This window comes from Podarcis gaigeae, assembly GCF_964106915.1.
Source record: "Podarcis gaigeae genome assembly, chromosome: 3".
NCBI classification, from domain to species: domain Eukaryota; kingdom Metazoa; phylum Chordata; class Lepidosauria; order Squamata; family Lacertidae; genus Podarcis; species Podarcis gaigeae.
In genome coordinates this window covers 105,905,323-105,922,795 of record NC_139680.1, presented here as the reverse complement: position 1 = coordinate 105,922,795, position 17,473 = coordinate 105,905,323, and the positions used below count along the sequence as shown (strand labels likewise).

Genomic DNA, 17,473 nt, shown 5'->3' with positions numbered 1-17,473 from the left:
GTTTACTGGCCTCCCTTGTTGGCATGGCGACAGCCTGGGCAGAATTCAAACATGGACATTCTGATGTCATGCATGATGTCATAAACGGGTTATGCTCAAAAGTCTTGGCAGAGTTAGAAGCAGTTAACAGTCAGCCCATGTCTGAACTCTGGCAAGGTGGATCAACATGGCAGGTAATAAATAAATATTGGGCCTATATTGACTTTTATCATAGGGGAAGTGCTTGGGAATGAGTAGAGTTTATTTGACACTGCCCCCTACCCAGTAAAATTAATTGAGGGACCAACAACCTCTACATAGGCCAAAGAAACTTGAAGAATAATCCAGAGATATTGAACATTTCAAAAGGGGTTTGAATTATAAAAATGCTATAAACTGATGAAAGGGGTTGGAGGTGAATTTATTGAATAACATTGGATCATTCATTGGAATCATTCATTGAGATCCATTAGAACTAACTTCTGCAAGCAGGCTTCCAGCTACGCACAACTATCAATTAGGCATAGGGCAGGAGAGCAAAAATAAAATTTGCTGGATATTCCTGCATTGATAGCTCTGTAGTTGGAGGGATTTATTCTTGACCCCTTGCTGTTGGCATGGAGACAACCGGAGCTGAAGGCAAACATAACATTCTGCTGTCATGAATGATGTCACAGACAGCATAAGCTCCAAATTCTTGGCAGTTGACAACAGAGAGTTAACAGACAGACCAAATTTGAACTCTGGCAAGATGGATATTTGTAACAGGTGATGAGTTTATTTGTGGGGAGGGGGTGTCTATTAACCTACAAACCACTCCATGCTAATCAGTACCTTGCCCATCTAAGTGTCACAAATCAAAAGCTGCTATACCATTTTGCAACTGCTATAAAAATATCTGTGAATGTTCTAGTATGTGTGTGCATGGGGACCTCCATTAAATCAAGCCATTCAAGCATAGGAGTGTGGAAATGTATAGTTTCCCTTTGAGGCAGAATGTTGGAAGATTCAGGACTGATAAAAGTGCTTCTACACTCAATGTATAGTGTAACTATGGAACTCAACACCACAGGAGGCAATGACCAAATGGGATGGTTTTAAAAGACCATGAGATAAATCAGGCATAGGCAAACTTGGCTCTCCAGATGTTTTGGGACTACAACTCCCATCATCCCTAGCTAACAGGCCCAGTGATCAGGGATGAGGGGAGTTGTAGTCCCAAAACATCTGGAGGGCTGAGTTTGCCTATGTCTGAGATAAATTAATGGAAGATAAGGCTATATGTGGCTACTAGCTGTGGCTACCACCCAGGAGGACTCCCCTGCTCAGCGCCTGAGGGTCCCAGTCCTGCCCTCACTACTTGGCCCAGGGCGGGGCCTGATGGGCTCTATAAAGGACTGCTGCCACTGGGCAGAGAGGGCTCCATTTTGTTTTTGTTTTTTGTTTAAATTGCTATTTTTTATCTATGTAAAAAATTAATTAATGCTGTATTCTTAGTCTTAGATTTTGATTTACAGTGGTACCTCGGGTTAAGTACTTAATTCGTTCCGGAGGTCCGTGCTTAACCTGAAACTGTTCTTAACCTGAAGCACCGCTTTAGCTAATGGGGCCTCCTGCTGCTGCCGCACCGCCGGAGCATGATTTCTGTTCTCATCCTGAAGCAAAGTTCTTAACCCAAGGTACTATATCTGGGTTAGCGGAGTTAGCGGAGTCTGTAACCTGAAGCGTATGTAACCCAAGGTACCACTGTATGTGGAAATTGTTTCCCATTTGGTTGTGCATTTTTTGATGTGGTTCATTTATTGTTTATGATTTTTGTAATTATGTAAATCTTGTTATGCTGTAAGCTGTCTTGAGCATTGTTTTTTTAACTGTGGAAAGGCGACATACAAATAAAAATGATGATGATGATGATGATGATGATGATGGTAGCAATGCCCTGGAAACTGCAGGAGGGGAGAGTGATCTCGTTCTCAATTCCTGCTTGTGTGCTTCCAACAGGAATCTGGTTGGCTGCTGCGAGGACAGGATGCTGGGCTAGATAGACCATTGGCCTGATCCAGCCGTCTCTTCTTATGTTCTTACATTCCCTTTACTTGAAAGATTGAGGAAGGCATTCCAGGCTGGAGGACTTTGAGCACATAGGAACACAAGACCACCGGACTGAGGAGTCGGCATTGAAAACGAATAAGCAATGTATATTCATTTCATCTAATCGCTAGAGGGCAGTGTTGGCATTTGAATGGTGGATTTATCTCTGCTGGTTGACAGAACTTGAGCAAAAATGCTCAATAATTCCCTATCAGGATTTCTGATCTGTTTGAATAATTTGGCACCACAGCAATCTTCTGATTTTCACAGAGCTGGATGAAATCTGTATAAAATCAGCAGATGAATGAGGCTTATATTCTGTTAACACCTCAGGTCCTGATTCCTGACCTAGATTGGGTTGACTACCAGAACACACTTTCATTCTCTGCGACCTTTCGATTTTGTTTTAACTGGTAATTCATTTCCTTTCCTTTCAGAAAGATGGCAACGAAAGTGCAATGCCTCTTGTGTTTATGAACCAGTATGGATTGCCTGCAACTAAAAATTACGAATTCTGTCAAGGGATTTTGAGCGATATTGCTTCCTTGATGAAACTAGAAATTAGAACATTTTTAAAACTCTAGATCAGAGGTGGGTAGCCTTCAAGGTTGTGGGATCTGCTTTTCTTTTGTCTAGAACCCCAAGGTTCTAATAGCAGCCAAGTGCAAGATAAAATGAAAGAACAGGACACCTCTTCAGCCAGGTAAGTGTCTTCAGTAATAGAACTGAGCTCACAGTCCTTTCACATACAAAAATCCAGTCCCAGGTTGCCTATACACTTTCTTTGTTTCGGCAGCCTAATTTGGGGTGGGGTAGATTTTGTTAAGCAACAAAAAGTCAGAAATCCTTATTTACTGTAAATCAGCCAGAGATGTTCCAATAGATCTCAAACTACTTTCTGACCATCCCTGTTCTAAATCTGTAATCTGCCTTACAACAAAAGCTCATGACAGGTAAGGTAAAGGTAAAGGGACCCCTGACCATCAGGTCCAGTTGTGACCAACCCTGGGGTTGCAGCGCTCATCTCGCTTTATTGGCTGAGGGAGCCGGCGTACAGGTCATGTGGCCAACATGACTAAGCCGCTTTTGGTGAACCAGAGCAGCCCACGGAAACACCGTTTACCTTCCCGCCAGAGCGGTACCTATTTATCTACTTGCACTTTGACGTGCTTTCAAACTGCTAGGTTGGCAGGAGCTGGGACCAAGCAACGGGAGCTCACCCCGTCGCGGGGATTCGAACCGCCAACCTTCTGATCGGCAAGTCCTAGGCTCTGTGGTTTAACCCACAGCGGCACAATGACAGGTAGCAGTTAGTAAACATTTTTTTAAAAAATGGATACCTGCCCTTGATGAGACTTAGGAGTTTCCTGCACTCTGAGCTACAAGGGAGTTTTTATTGATTGATTTAACCCATGATCTTTATCTGACTCTTTAAGAGGTTCTCACAGCAGTGGCTTTAAATGACTCTGCATAGTCTAGTGTGCTGGCAGAGACAAGGCATGCTGAGTAAATTTAGGGACACAGGAAGTTGTCTTATACAAAGACATACGCTTAACCTAATTTGATACTGTCTATGGTGCACCCATTGACTCTAGAGTGGCAGAGACTGGGACCTCTTGTAGGCAAAATATATGTACTTCCACTGAGCTGGGACCTAGCTAGAACAGTTGAGGCCCACTAAGCTGCCTTCATTTTGTGCTGAGTTCTCAAGAAGCTTGGAAGTGGCAAGAAAGGGGCTATTTCTGATGTTTCCAGGGAGCCTGCTGCAAAGGAAGCAAAGCCAGCCCTACCCTTAGGCAGAGTGAGCCGGTTGCTTCAGGTGGCAGATACTAAAGGACAGCAAAAAGCAATAAGATGTTGGGGGACAGAGCGAGGTGCACTATGTGGCCTTCTCTGTGCCCCCAAAGCTACCCTGCTGCCCTCAGGTGCTGAGGAAGACGCTGTGCTGTTTGCCAGTGCTGACGTAAGATTTCTGTCTGGTGGGCTTCTAGCCACAATGGCTCTGTTCCACCTTTACTGTCAGAGGCCGTATGTTTCTGAAAACCAGTTGCTGGGAATCACAAATGGGGAGAGTGTTGTGCTCAGGTACTGCTTTTGGGTTTCCCAGTGTTTTCTGGTAGGCTGTTGGCTCTTCTTTTGTATTGCATTTTTGAAAATTACAGAGAGAAAAAAAGTAAATTAAAAATTATGCCCAAATACAGAAAAAGAAAAGGGAAAAAAGGAGAGGAAAAGAAAAGAAAAAATACAAAAAATAAAAATAAAAATAGGCACACAATTGTTCAAAGGATACAAACCATAATTTAAATAGCTATACAAAAGGCTCCCAGAAAGAAATTACATTAATATTTCTTCTTTTCTTTCTTTCCTTACAGTCACTTTCTTCCTGTTCCACCAAACTTCTTTGAATCCCTGATATGTTAAGTGACTTCCCTCTATATCTCTTTGCAGCTTCAACACTTCTCATTAGTTACCAATAATCTGTATTCCTTTATTCAAATCAGTTTTTTCAATTAATCTGTGAAATTAATCTAAGCACAACCAAGTATCATTTTTGGAAGCATATTTAGTCCGATAGTTTTTGAAGCAAACCCATTCATTTTTTACCTTGTCACCTGAGTGGTTTCTTATTAGTTCTGTCATTTTGGCTAGTTTGAGGTACTCACACTCGTCTTTTGTTGGTATTAGCTCACTTTTCCAGTATTTTGCTATTAATAGTCTAGCCGCTGTTGTCAAATAAAGAAACACTCTTTTATATTTATTTGGGATGCTTATCATTAAAATGCCTAATAGGAAAGCTTCAGGTTTCTTTCAAAAGGTATGTTTTAGCATTTTCTTTAGCTCTTCATAAACCATGTGCCAAATTTTTTTGATTTAGGGACATGTCCACCACATGTGGAACAAGGTTCCTTCATTTTGTTTACATCTCCAACACTTATTACTGTCATTTTTATTTATTTTGGCTAATTTTCTTGGGGTCACGTACCATCTGTGGATCATTTTCATAAAGTTTTCTTTTATCAGATAGCACGTGGTGAATTTTTAATTTGTTTTCCATAGTTTCCCCCATTTTTCCATCTCAATTGGATAACCAAAATCGTGTGCCCATTTCACCATCACTTCCTTCACCTCCTCGTCCTTGAGATTCCAATCCAATAGTAATTTATATGTTTTTGATCATTTTTATTATTCTTTAATAAAAGTTCTTTTTCTAAATCTGATATCTTTGTGTCAAATCCTTTTATTTTTTTAGTCTGACTTGAAAATTTCATTTAACCGTTGGCTCTTCTAATGTTCTGTACATAGAATAGGAAAGATCCATCTTGTCTGAAAGTGGAGAGATTACACTTTCCCCCTCAATCTTTCTGTTGTATGAAGAGGAAGTAGGAGAAAGGGGTTAAAATTTCACTCATTTTAATTTCTGAGAAGCCAAGGAACAACAGAAGAGATGATGTAGGCTGCTTCATTCTTCCCAGGCAAGGTGAGAGATTCCTCCCTAAGCCCTTGTGAGATGTGCAAAAGAATTGGGAGCTGGGGCTCTCCCAATATTATCTCGACTAGATTAATTAAAGGAGCAGGATATAGCTTTCAAAGTCCCCCGATGGTTCTCAGGCTTTTAAGTGGCAGTCTCTTCTTCAGGCAATTCATGCAGCTTCATAAGCTCTGGGGACCTTCATATTTCATTGCAATTCACCCCCCCTTTTTTCGATGAAAGGGCGAGAAAACGAATTCCTAGGTATGATGAGATGAATTTGCCAAGGATAATAGAAACACGTTCTGTTAGGCTCTCTCGTGCTGCATTGCAGGACCAGAGGAATGTGAAGGAAGGGAACTGAGCGAGTCTTAGGACAGAGCAGGAAGCAGCCTTTATATCAGGTCAGATCATTGGTCCATCTAGTCCAGTATTATGCTGGCAGCAGCAGTTCTCCAGGGTCTCAGACGGAGATTGTTCTCATCATCTGCTAGTTTAGGAATAGGACTCCAGATGTTGCTGGACTACAGCTGCTATCATCCCTGGCCTTTGAGGAAACCCAGTCAGATGGGCAGTGTAACATCAAGTAACAAGGCAGCCCTGTTCAGGGAAGTTTTTAATATGTAATGCTGTGCTGTTTTTAAACACTGATTGGGAGCCGCCCAGAGTGGCTGGGGAAACTCAGCCAGATGGGAGGGGTATAAATAATAAATTATTATTATTATTATTATCATCATCATCGTCATCATCATCAACAACAACAACTGGCCTTGGTGGGAGTGGAGTTCAACAATGTCCACAAGTTCCTCATCCCTATCCTGGCTGATCCATCTAACTGGAGATACCAAGGATTTGGTCTGACTCCAGACTTTTGAGGGGAAGGGGTGGTCCTCCTTACACCTACTGCCATTTGGGCAGCCCATGGTGGCCGTGGCACCACTGCAGTCACCAGCATCATCTTGCTTGCAGTGGTGATGCATGAACCTATGGCCCGCATGAGTCTCAAATTTGGCCTGTGAGGTCAAATATCATGCGCCCCACGCCTGGTGTGACATCAGCTGTGCGGCAGGTAAGGATGTTGCTACAAATAAGTACAGTGGTACCTCAGGTTAAGTACTTAATTCATTCTGGAGGTCCGTACTTAACCTGAAACTGTAATTAACCTGAAGCACCACTTTAGCTAATGGGGCCTCCTGCTGCCGCTGTGCAATTTCTGTTCTCATCCTGAAGCAAAGTTCTTAACCTGAAGCACTATTTCTGGGTTAGCAGAGTCTGTAACGTGAAGCGTATGTAACCTGAGGTACCACTGTAATTCAGAGTTAATAGTGAGCTCCTGACCAGTTCCTTTCAAGCAGGGCTTGCTGACAGCATGGAAAGGGCTCCCTGTTAGTGCCGACTGGTGCTTTGTCTGTTTGCTGTGGTTACAATCAAATCACAGCTGCAAATGGACTTCAAAGGGGCTTTCTGTAACTGCTAATCAGATGAGTTTGAGCGCCTTTGAACTTTGAGTGGCGGGTAGGACTGACCACCTGCAAATTACCTAATACCATTATTGCCATCAGATGATTGGCGGGTGAGTGCCTGATACATTCGAGTGGGCCTTGGTACTGTCTGTGGGCCCAAGATGATGCCTAGGCTGACTGATTTGAACCTGGCCATTTGGATTCCTTGGCTGGATCTACACTGACCTTCTAAACGTTATTAGAACGATATTAGATATATCATTCTAAAACGTCACTGGGCATATTGGTAAATTAAAAATGTTCCTATCTTGTCTTGTCAGTAAAAAAGGAGCTTCCCTATTGCCAGGTCTTGGCTGCTCTGCACCATCCTATGGTGTCACATTGTAATAACACATTATAGGGGAGAGACCCCATCAGGCAAGGCCTTCTTCCACCTGCCTTGCCCCCCCCCGGCCCTGGGACTCCTCACAAGGAAGCTGTTCCTGGAGGAAGAACTGTGAGGGGAGAGACTCCATCAGGCAAGGCCTCCTTCCACATGCCTTGCCCCACCCTCCAGTCTCTGCTTCTCATTTTGTATCGTATTGTGTTGTGCACTGTAGTTTGCTGTGTTTAATGATCGGAGTTTAGAAATTACTTACTGTAACTGTTAAGAGTAGATTTCTGTTTAATTTTGAAATGGATATTTAATATTACTGTATTCTATATTATTTTAATGAATGTTGAATGTTATTTTATTTGCATATTGTATTATGCATATTGTCTTATTTATAAGATGTTAGCCGCTCTGAGCCTGGCTTTGGCCAGGGAGGGAGGGATACAAATAAAATTTATTATTATTATTATTAACGTTACAAGCAAAACGTAATGTGTTCATTACGTTATGAAAAGCATTCCTTAATTCTTCCTTAACGTTATAAACCATGAGTGTAGATTTGCCCCCAATGTGTGCTATACTGAGCAATGGTTAGATGGTTTTTTCCCCACATGATATACACATTTTGTTAGGTTCATAGGCAGGGAAATAAGGTTCAAAAGACTGAGAAAAAATAAATAAATGGTGCATTGCATCCCTTTATATTTGTCTAATAATTTGGGATTATTTGCAAATTGAAGCTTCCAGACTATGCCACCTATTTTCCTTCCCATTTAAAGTTCACCATCCACTGGGCTTCACTGAGCGCCATGGAATGCCTCCTCTTGGAGTTTAACCACTTGTAATAATAATAATAAGAATAATAATAAGAATAAGAAGAATAAGAAGAATAAGAAGAATAATAATAATAAGAAGAAGGCTGGTTGGCATAAATCAAACATTTGTGACTACTTGCAGCTTATTTCTAGGTAATATTGGTTTGGAAAATGCTTGTGCCATATGCATTTATTTTCCTTGAGCTATGAAGACTTGTAGAACATATTACGGCACTTGTATCAATTTCTGCTGGTGTGGTTAGGAGTGAGGGAATTTGTCAATACTATCTGAAATTCCATCTCACGAATAGCTACACATTTCCTGCGTTTTTTACTTACGTTTTCTGACAACTGAGCTATAAACGACGGGGAAACATTTCACCACAGCTTAGAAAAATCTTACAGGAGAAATGACAGTACATATGCATTATTTTTTTAAAGGTGGAAAGTAGACAAAGCTCGATAAGGGAGTATTTCCGCACACACAGATCTTGGAGTGAACCCTAACAAGAGACAATTATGGATTATTACTTCCATTGCGTGCAAGTAAGTAGCCAAATATATTTGGAAAGGCAAACTGGCAGGGACTGAATTCAGAGGCATATCACAGTATGCAATATCATAAGTGCGATCATCATCAGCACTGCACTGAATATTTGAAGGTACTGTATAATATATAACCTGATCTGCTCTCTGGGTCCACCGTTTGCAGTAATTACTTGCACACCGACAGTCTGCATAAACTGGGCTGATACAGACCTAAAAAGACCCATTTGATTTATTTAATTGGAGATTCCTTTGTAATAACCTAAATAAGAAGATGTAAGGGGTTACTTATGCGAAAAGCTACATTTTTGCCTCTGAGCTAAGCAACAACAAACCAAGATAATATGCAGCATAATGATCAGGTTGCTTACAAAGAATCAAGATCAGATAAGAAGCTACATTTCCTCCCCTTTCTTTCTCTTTCACTCACCACACCAAAATCATTTTTTTTTAAAAAAATATGGAACTCCAGTTCTTTTTGTTGTCGTCGTTCTTTGAAATAAAACCCAAATTCGCTGCAATAATATTACTTTTTCATTTTGTTAAACAAAGGTTGCACACCTTTTTATGTATCTTTCCCCAGTTTAGATTGCATTTTCAGTGCTCAGAATGCACACAGATTTTCTAATGCATTGTTGTGAAAGGATAGTGGATGGTGAACTTTCATACCTTCCAATAATAATAATAATAATAATAAAAATCAGGACATTTGGACTATGATTTATAGCCAGCCTAAGTTGCAGCACTATCCTGTACCTCTCCAGTGGTGTAGTGGGGAGATGCGAAGCTGTAGAGCTCCAGGACTTTCTTCAGAGCAGAAATGATCTGATGGAGTACTGGGGGATTGAGAGATCCGCTGTGCTCTGGCAAGTGAATGAGGTGATAATGAGTCTTTCAAGTTTGTTTTTCAACATTAGCTGAAGGGAAGCCAGCAAATGAGGAAAATAAGCAGAGGCCTGCCCCTTTCCTTTTCTTTGATGGTGTCCCCACGTCATACAAGTAGTTTAAATGATAACACTATTTTGCCAGATAGTTTGATTTTTTGATTAAAAGCGAATATTTGTATTTCAGCTGGCTGACGATCTTTTGTTAAAGCTCTCAGTGTATTCCACAAGCAGAAGTGAGCACCACTGAGTTCAGTTGAGCTTATTTCCAGGAAACTGCATAGGACTGTGGCCATAAAGAGTCTGATAAATAGGGTACTACGTACTGTATGCTGTGTTGCCATTCTCTGGTGTGGAAGTTTGCAACTATATTACTGGATCCTCCTCCTCCTCCTCCTCCTCCAAATAATAATAATAAACTTTTATTTATATCCCGCCCTTCCTGGCCGAAGTTAGGCTCAGGGCAGCTAACATCAGATATATAACATTAGTATAAAATCAAACAATAATTAAATTACCTCCTTTAAGCAGAGGCTTGACAACCATATGTCAGGAGTGCTCTGATGGTGTTTCCTGCTTGGCAGGGGGTTCGACTCGATGGCCCTTGTGGTCTCTTCCAACTCTATGATTCTATGATTCTCCTAAAAACAGGTCAAAATCAAATTAAAGTCTAATTAAATGGCTTTCCTCAGGGTTAGGGTTGGGAACAGTAAGTGCTCATCGGCCCATGAGTTTTGAGATTCTCCTGGTGTGTGTGTGTGTGTGTGTGTGTGTGTGTGTGTATGGCTGTTGAGGATGCCATGATGAGCTCCACCACTTCAAAATGTACCATCACACCAGAAGCACATCTCATTGTGTTCAATGGGGCTCACCAGGTAAGTGGGTACAGCCCTTCAGTTATAGTCCTTAGGTACTATTGAAATCAATGAGATCTGCTTTGATCATGATTCACTTTTCATATGGGTTTCAATGGACTACTTAGCACTACTTAGGCTGGATCCAACTCTATATTTCTGCAGAAAAAAGAAGACCCTCTTTAACTATGTATTAGTTTGGTGGAATTTCAAGAGATCTAGACAAACTTGGATACTGATTCAGTTCACTTTAGCTCAGGCGAATAGTCCCATGCAGTCAAGAGCTGGCAGCCATGAAAACAATCTTTTTGAACTCAATAGCAGTGAATAATTTCATATGGGAGAACTTCCACAACATGAATGGGCAACTTAAGGTCCATTTTGCAGGCATGGAAGTGGATCTCACCCACTAATGTTAACAACAACAACCAATATACCAAACCATTTCACAATTGCATGAAAGTATCATTCTGATTTCAGATCCAGCTTTCCTGTGTCTGTGTTCCTAGTTTAATAGAACGTGACTTGACTCTGCTAATATACTGGAGCTATAGAAAGCAGCTGCATTAATACCATGCTGGGATTCTGAGGTGATTAACAACTAAGGTTTGTGACCTTTCTCCTGATTGCAGTAAAGGAGTTACTCTCTTTTCTCAGGCAACATTTCCATTGCCTTCTTTCGGGATGGTCACAGGTACATTAACTGCGACATGTTATTATCCATCATATGTATTTCCAGGAGTCATCTTCTCTCCCGTAGTAAATTCCTGAAATAATGTCACCAGCAAATTTCAACCCGAATGGAAACCAGAGACATCGCCATGAGAAATGAAAGGTGCATAGTTTTTGTATATATGCTTGTTAATAGATTATTGCTTGTGTTAGTTATACAGTGGTACCTCGGGTTAAGTAGCTAATACGTTCCGGAGGGCCGTACTTAACCTGAAACTGTTCTTAACCTGAAGCACCACTTTAGCTAATGGGGCCTCCCACTGCCGTTGCGCGGCCAGAGCCCGATTTCTGTTCTCAACCTGAAGCACTATTTCTGGGTTAGCGGAGTCTGTAACCTGAAGCGTATGTAACCTGAAGCGTATGTAACCCGAGGTACCACTGTAATAATTATTTATTGTTGGGGGTGGGAAAATCTTGGGTTGATGGCTTTGCATTCCTGTAGATGTTATTTTGGTAATATTTGTAGCAAGTGGGACCCATACCAAAATGCTGCAATGTAGAGTGATCCACCAGCCATGCCCCATTCCACTCCGCCTCCTGCCCCACTTTTTTGTTTACGCCAAACAGTATGGACTGATCCAGATTATTTTCATGCCATGCTTCTCGGCACAGGTCCATGCTTTAAAGCAGGGTTTCTCAAACTTGGGTCGCCAGCTGTTTCTGGACTACAATTCCCATCAGCCCTGACTACTGGTCCTGCTAGCTAATTCTATGACTCCTTCCTCCAGTCCTCCAAAACCGTGATTACTTTCCATAATCATTAGCCCACCTCCCTACATATTTCAGCGGCTCCAAGTCCCTCCTCTCCAAGATGGAAGGCAGGGACATTTCACTTTAATTATGATTTATATCCTACAAGCTTTTCTTCAATTACTGCTCTGCAGATTGTACATCAAAGCATGTTGAAGAAAAGCTCTAAATCATTCAGTGAGGAAAGGGGTTCTCGGCTGCTGCTTCCAGATTTACTTCCCTCCCGCTCCTTGGCTTTTGGCAGAATATTTTCCCCAGAGTGCAGCTAAAGTCACTCTGCTTTCTGCAAACTCAGCCTTCCATAATATCTTTGGCAGGAGGCATGACAGCTTTATCTTTATGCCGTGCCATGAAGAGGATGAGATGCATTCACACTGGGAAAGACTTAACCCCAAAATTAAAAGCACCTCCAGTGTGCTGTAGTGGTTACAGCAGGGGTCGGCAAAGTTTTTGTGGCTTGGGCCGGTTCACGGTCCCACAGATGCCACGGTGGACTGGAGTGCATGCGCATGCATGCACAAACACTATTTTCGGCGCTCCTTCTGGCATGGAGGAGGCATGCGCATCTTCCCATTGGATGCAGGAGCTTCCTGAAGCCAATGGGAAGCCGGCCAGTGTCACGGAAGGCGGTACCCGCTCTGCTCTGTGCTGGGGGTCCATGGGCTGGTTAAACGACCCACATGGGCCGCATGTGGCCCATTGGCCTTAGGTTGCCAACCCCTGGATTAGAGTGTCAGACCAGGACCTGGGAGGCCAGGGTTCAAATCCCCGCAGAGTCATGAAGCACGCTGGGTGACCTTAGGCCTGTTGCTGTCTCTCAGACTAATCTACCTCACAGGGTTGTTGTACGGAAAAAAACTGGAGCGGAGGAGAACCATGCATGTTACCTGGAGCTCCATGGAGGAAAGGCAGAATATGTGTAATAATAAGATAAATAAATCCATAAATTTAAAAACCTGAAACTTGTTTGGACTCATATATATAGTCAGGGATGGGGAAGAATGAACTCTGTGAACTTATAGTGTGGAGGGGAAAGCTCCATTTGTGATTCTTAATAAACCATAGGCCTCTGGTAGGCAAACGATGGGTCAAGGGAGGCCCTTGTCCTCGTGTCCCAGCCTGAATGATGACAGGACATGGCAGGCAAAATTGGCAGGATTTTATCTGGGGAGATGTGGGGATTCTGTAATTGCCTCACTAAAACCCTCAAGTCTGGAGCATTCTTTATTGGAAATAAGAATTTCCGGTATTCAGAATGGAGCCATAGAGGAGGGGGCTGTATCACACTTAGCTATACATATTCTTTCTCAGGGAATTTGCTTTCCACTGTGGTGGTTTCCATGGTTACAGCAAAATGTCACCATGTTTTCCTCCACAGCCCATGGAGCAGCAGTGACTTTTAGCAGTCAGGCCCAGCAAGCCTGTGTAAATATCTGATATAGTTTTAAGTTGCTAAAACACTTGTGCAGGGCTTATTGCACAGTGGGGTGGAAAATGGGACAGTGAATACGTTGGTTACAGTCGGCTGGTTGTTTTCATCCAAAGGTCAGCTACCTCACAAGGGTGTTGTGAAGATAAAATGGGGAGATAAAGAATCATGTTGAGCTCCTTAGAGGTAAGGTGGGGGTATAAACACAACAAACCATTGTTTGTTTAGGACAGTGAGAGTTGCTAGGAGACCCCCCCTTTCCCCCTCCCAGACTCACAATTCTCAGAGGGGTTTAATAGGTAACTCTGGGAAATGTAGCTCTGGGAGGGGAAGAGGGGCCACAGTTCACACTCACCTAAGGCCCCATGGTTGTTTACACAAGAGCATGGAGGAACTTAGCCATAGGAACCAGCCCCAGCAAAGACCACAAATGTGTGCCTGTGCATGTGTAAGGAGACACACCTGGCACCATCTTTATCCAGTTTTAGGCATCAGGCAAACACGTTTCTTTCCCCCCTGGGCTTTGGGCCCTCAATGGTGGCCTCTTTTAGTGGGTTGGGGCCTTTTCTCCTGCCTTTTCATTTAGCTGTGTTACCAGGATTGCCATATTTTGAAGAGCAAGAAAAGCGGACGCTTTGACAACTCTCATTTTAAATACCTCTACTATGTGTTGGCTACAGAAGGTGTGCTATATTGCCAATTGGGGCAGGAGAAGAGAAGAGGAAAGCAAGCCTTCAGCCACCATGTCTATGTCTCATCCAGAAAGTATAGCCAGAGATATTTTGGCAAATTAAAAAAATCCACCTGGACAGAATTTTTACCCTTGAAAAAGAGGATGTGTCCTGGAAACGGAGGACACATGGTAACCCTATACTGCTGTGTTTTTAGGTTTTTATTGGTTTACTGTAAGTCACTTTGAGTTACTCGGTAGGTAAACAACTAATAAATATCATAATAAAAAAAAAATAAAAATAATAACCTGCACTAGGGGATGGCTGCTTATAGTCAGAGCTGGCCCCACCATTGGGCAGGGTGAGGCAGCTGCCTCAGACAGTAGATGCTATGGTGTGGTGGCAAATTTTGAGGATAGCTTGCCCTGTGCCCTCTAAGCTGTTCTGCTGTCCTCAGGAGAATGCTGTCCCCATTGCCAGTTCCAAAATGAGATTCAGTCTGTTATGTACTGAAGTTCTCACCCTGGGCCAGCAGGGGGATACTGTAGATAGTTTTCACTCAGGTCCACGTCAGTTATTTTAGGCGGGAAACCCTGGGTTGTTGTTGCTACAATGTTGATAGCTGGCTGCCTATAAAAGCAGGCCGGCTGAGCTATTTGCTGTTCAGTTTTCTGTTCCAGCTTACAAAATAAAGAGCTGCTTTGGAGAAATCGCTGTGTCGTCTGCCATGTCTACCCACTATTCAACACAGTCCAGTCAGCTTCTGCATGTAAAATGGAAGGCGTGGTGTGGAGGCCATATTGTCCTTTGCCTCAGGCGGCAAAATCTCAGGCTGACAGTGCCCATGTGTGTCCAACTCCACGTTACAGATATTATACATGACAGACAGACAGACTGTCAGCTACAATGTTGATGGGGATGAACCAATATGGCACACTTATGGGTCTGGAAGTGTGCTGGCATTAGAAAAGGGGTGCCTTAGACTCTTTTGTAAGATCAGTGAGTTGGGGAAGGAAGCAAGAGTAGAGCTGAGGTAGTCGGAAGTGACCATGTGCTGCCTGCCTCTGCAGCCTTCAAGACTTCACTCAGCAGTTACCACAGCAATTTGGGCGGCTACAGTATGAAACGTTTGCTGCTGACAGGTAAGTGTCGCACACCTTGCTTGTTATAGGCCTCTCCACCCCTGGAGTTTTCCACACACCTTTCTAGGTATTTTGTTCCTCACCTGGTGTGGGCATACCTCACAGCTTGAGAACCATAGATAATAAACTCACAAGAGCTCAGGCTTTTCAATGCTATCTCAGTGTTGTTAGTGCAGTGCTGCGACAGCACCTCATATACCATTGGGCTAATGTCAAAAACGCCATGTCGGTGTTTACAAAATGGTGTCTGTTTTGAACTACTGTGTTGTGCAGCTTAGAGCAGAGTTTTCCAAACAGTGTGTTGTGACATGTGTGTGCATCAGCTGCAGTGTGTAGGTGTGTCACACGAATGCTCTCTATGCTCCTCCCGGGGCTGGAAAGAAGGGCTTAGTTTAACCTCTGGTTTGCTAGTAAAACCGAATTACTGTGTCGCGAAATGATGCATGTCTAAAAAGTGTGTCACCAACCTGAAAAGTTTGGGAAGCTCTGGCTTACAGAGTGTTGTTGTAATGATAAAAATTGTGGTGGTGAGAATTGTGTATACCACCCCGAGATCCTCAGGTGGGATGTAAAAGTAAATAAGTAAATAAATAAATATATCCACACAGCAATGGACTAATAAAATTTGTGAGACTATGCCTGTGTTTTTTGCTACCATGATAAATATGTTCTATATCATTTATATATGATATGATTAGTGAAGTTTTGCTTAGGATTTTTAAAACTCTAGTTGTGCCACAAAGGTGGCATACTAAAAATACAATCCTATTGATTTGTACACATCCCTCATGCAATCTTGTTCCATGTTCTCTGTGTGGAATTGTTCATATTTATAGATAAATGCATGCTAACAGCATCACATCCTTAAAAAAAGCAGTGGTGGTATCAATGTATTTTGTTTATAGAAATGCTATTGTGCATATAGAAAGATGACAAATGCTTTGTGAATAATTATTTTAAATACACACTACTTACCAAATTAGAACTTTCCAAACAATGGAAAGCTACAAATTTCCTCCATATGAAGTGTTTGCTATCAAATAATTTGGGAAGTGACTTGCTGAGTGGGGCAGAGTTGCCACCCTACCTTTCTAGCAGCTAGTTTGCTGTTGCTTACTGGGAGGGAGAAAGCAAGGGTGAACTGGTGGGTAGGTTAAAGATAAAGGTAAAGGATCTCTGATAGTTAAGTCCAGTCACAGACGACTCTGGGGTTGCGGTGCTCATCTCACTTTGCAGGCCGAGGTAGCCGGCGTTTGTCCGCAGAGTTTTTCCGGGTCATGTGGCCAGCATGACGGAACACCAAAACTAGAGCAGTGCACAGAAACACCATTTACCTTCCCGCTGGAGTGGTACCAATTTATCTACTTGCACTTTTGTGTGCTTTCGAACTGCTAGGTTGGCAGTAGCTGGGACCGAGCAACGGTGGTTCACCCCGTTGCGGGGATTCGAACTGCTGACCTTCTGATCGGCAAGCCCAAGAGGCTCAGTGGTTTGGACCACAGTGGTGCAAATATACTGGATTGGTCTTGCTGGTTAGTTTGCACCATGCTGACCTCTCTTCTGCATAGCCTTTCCCTCTGCTGAGAAGCAACACCTGGTCAGTCCCTTCGGCCATTCTCATACTAAAGATCATTGACCAGCCTCCCCACTCCCTACACATTCACTTTGCTGAGGGCCATATTCCTTACGTTATTATAATGAGTCCGTTAGAGCCTGCTTTCACATAAAAGTACCAAAGGATGCTACAATACATCATCAATAGTTCAGAACAAACCTCACCCACATGTGGAGTGGGCAGTGAGAGGAATGTGTGCTCCATAGGACCCTATTGTTCCTGTGAATGCAATTTATATGAATGTGTATAACAGACAAAATGTTCTCTGCACCCCACTCTCTCAGAGTTTTGGTGGTAGCCAGGCTAGAGGTCCATATTGTTCTCAGGTGAAGTTTGGAAAGCCAGGTTTTGGTGGTTCTTGCAAAATCTAAACAGAGCACTTACCTGTGATACCGGAGTCCTTAAAAGTTTCTCCAATCAATCGCTTTTGTAAACTGCTTTCAGGTTTTATACAACCAAGCAACATATAATTTTTAAATGAAATAAATAAATCCCACAGCGGAAGAAGTGTGTGTTATTTTATAGCAGTCTTTGTCAAGCTGAGTGCCCTCCAGATGTTTTGGACCCTCCAGCACCAAGTTGCTGGGAGTTGTAGCACAAAACATCTGGAGGGCTTGGCAAAGACTATCTTATATGACAACTATTGTTTTCATGCCCTAA

The 17,473-nt window shown here is 42.6% G+C and overlaps 1 long non-coding RNA gene across 1 annotated transcript; it reads left to right on the top strand.

Moving 5' to 3' along the window:
- Positions 1–123: 123 nt before the first annotated feature.
- On the top strand, positions 124–5,288 carry LOC310842124. The gene is made up of 3 exons (XR_014562896.1): positions 124–173; positions 1,981–2,773; positions 4,443–5,288. It is a non-coding gene; the product is annotated as an uncharacterized lncRNA (long non-coding RNA).
- Positions 5,289–17,473: the final 12,185 nt, after the last annotated feature.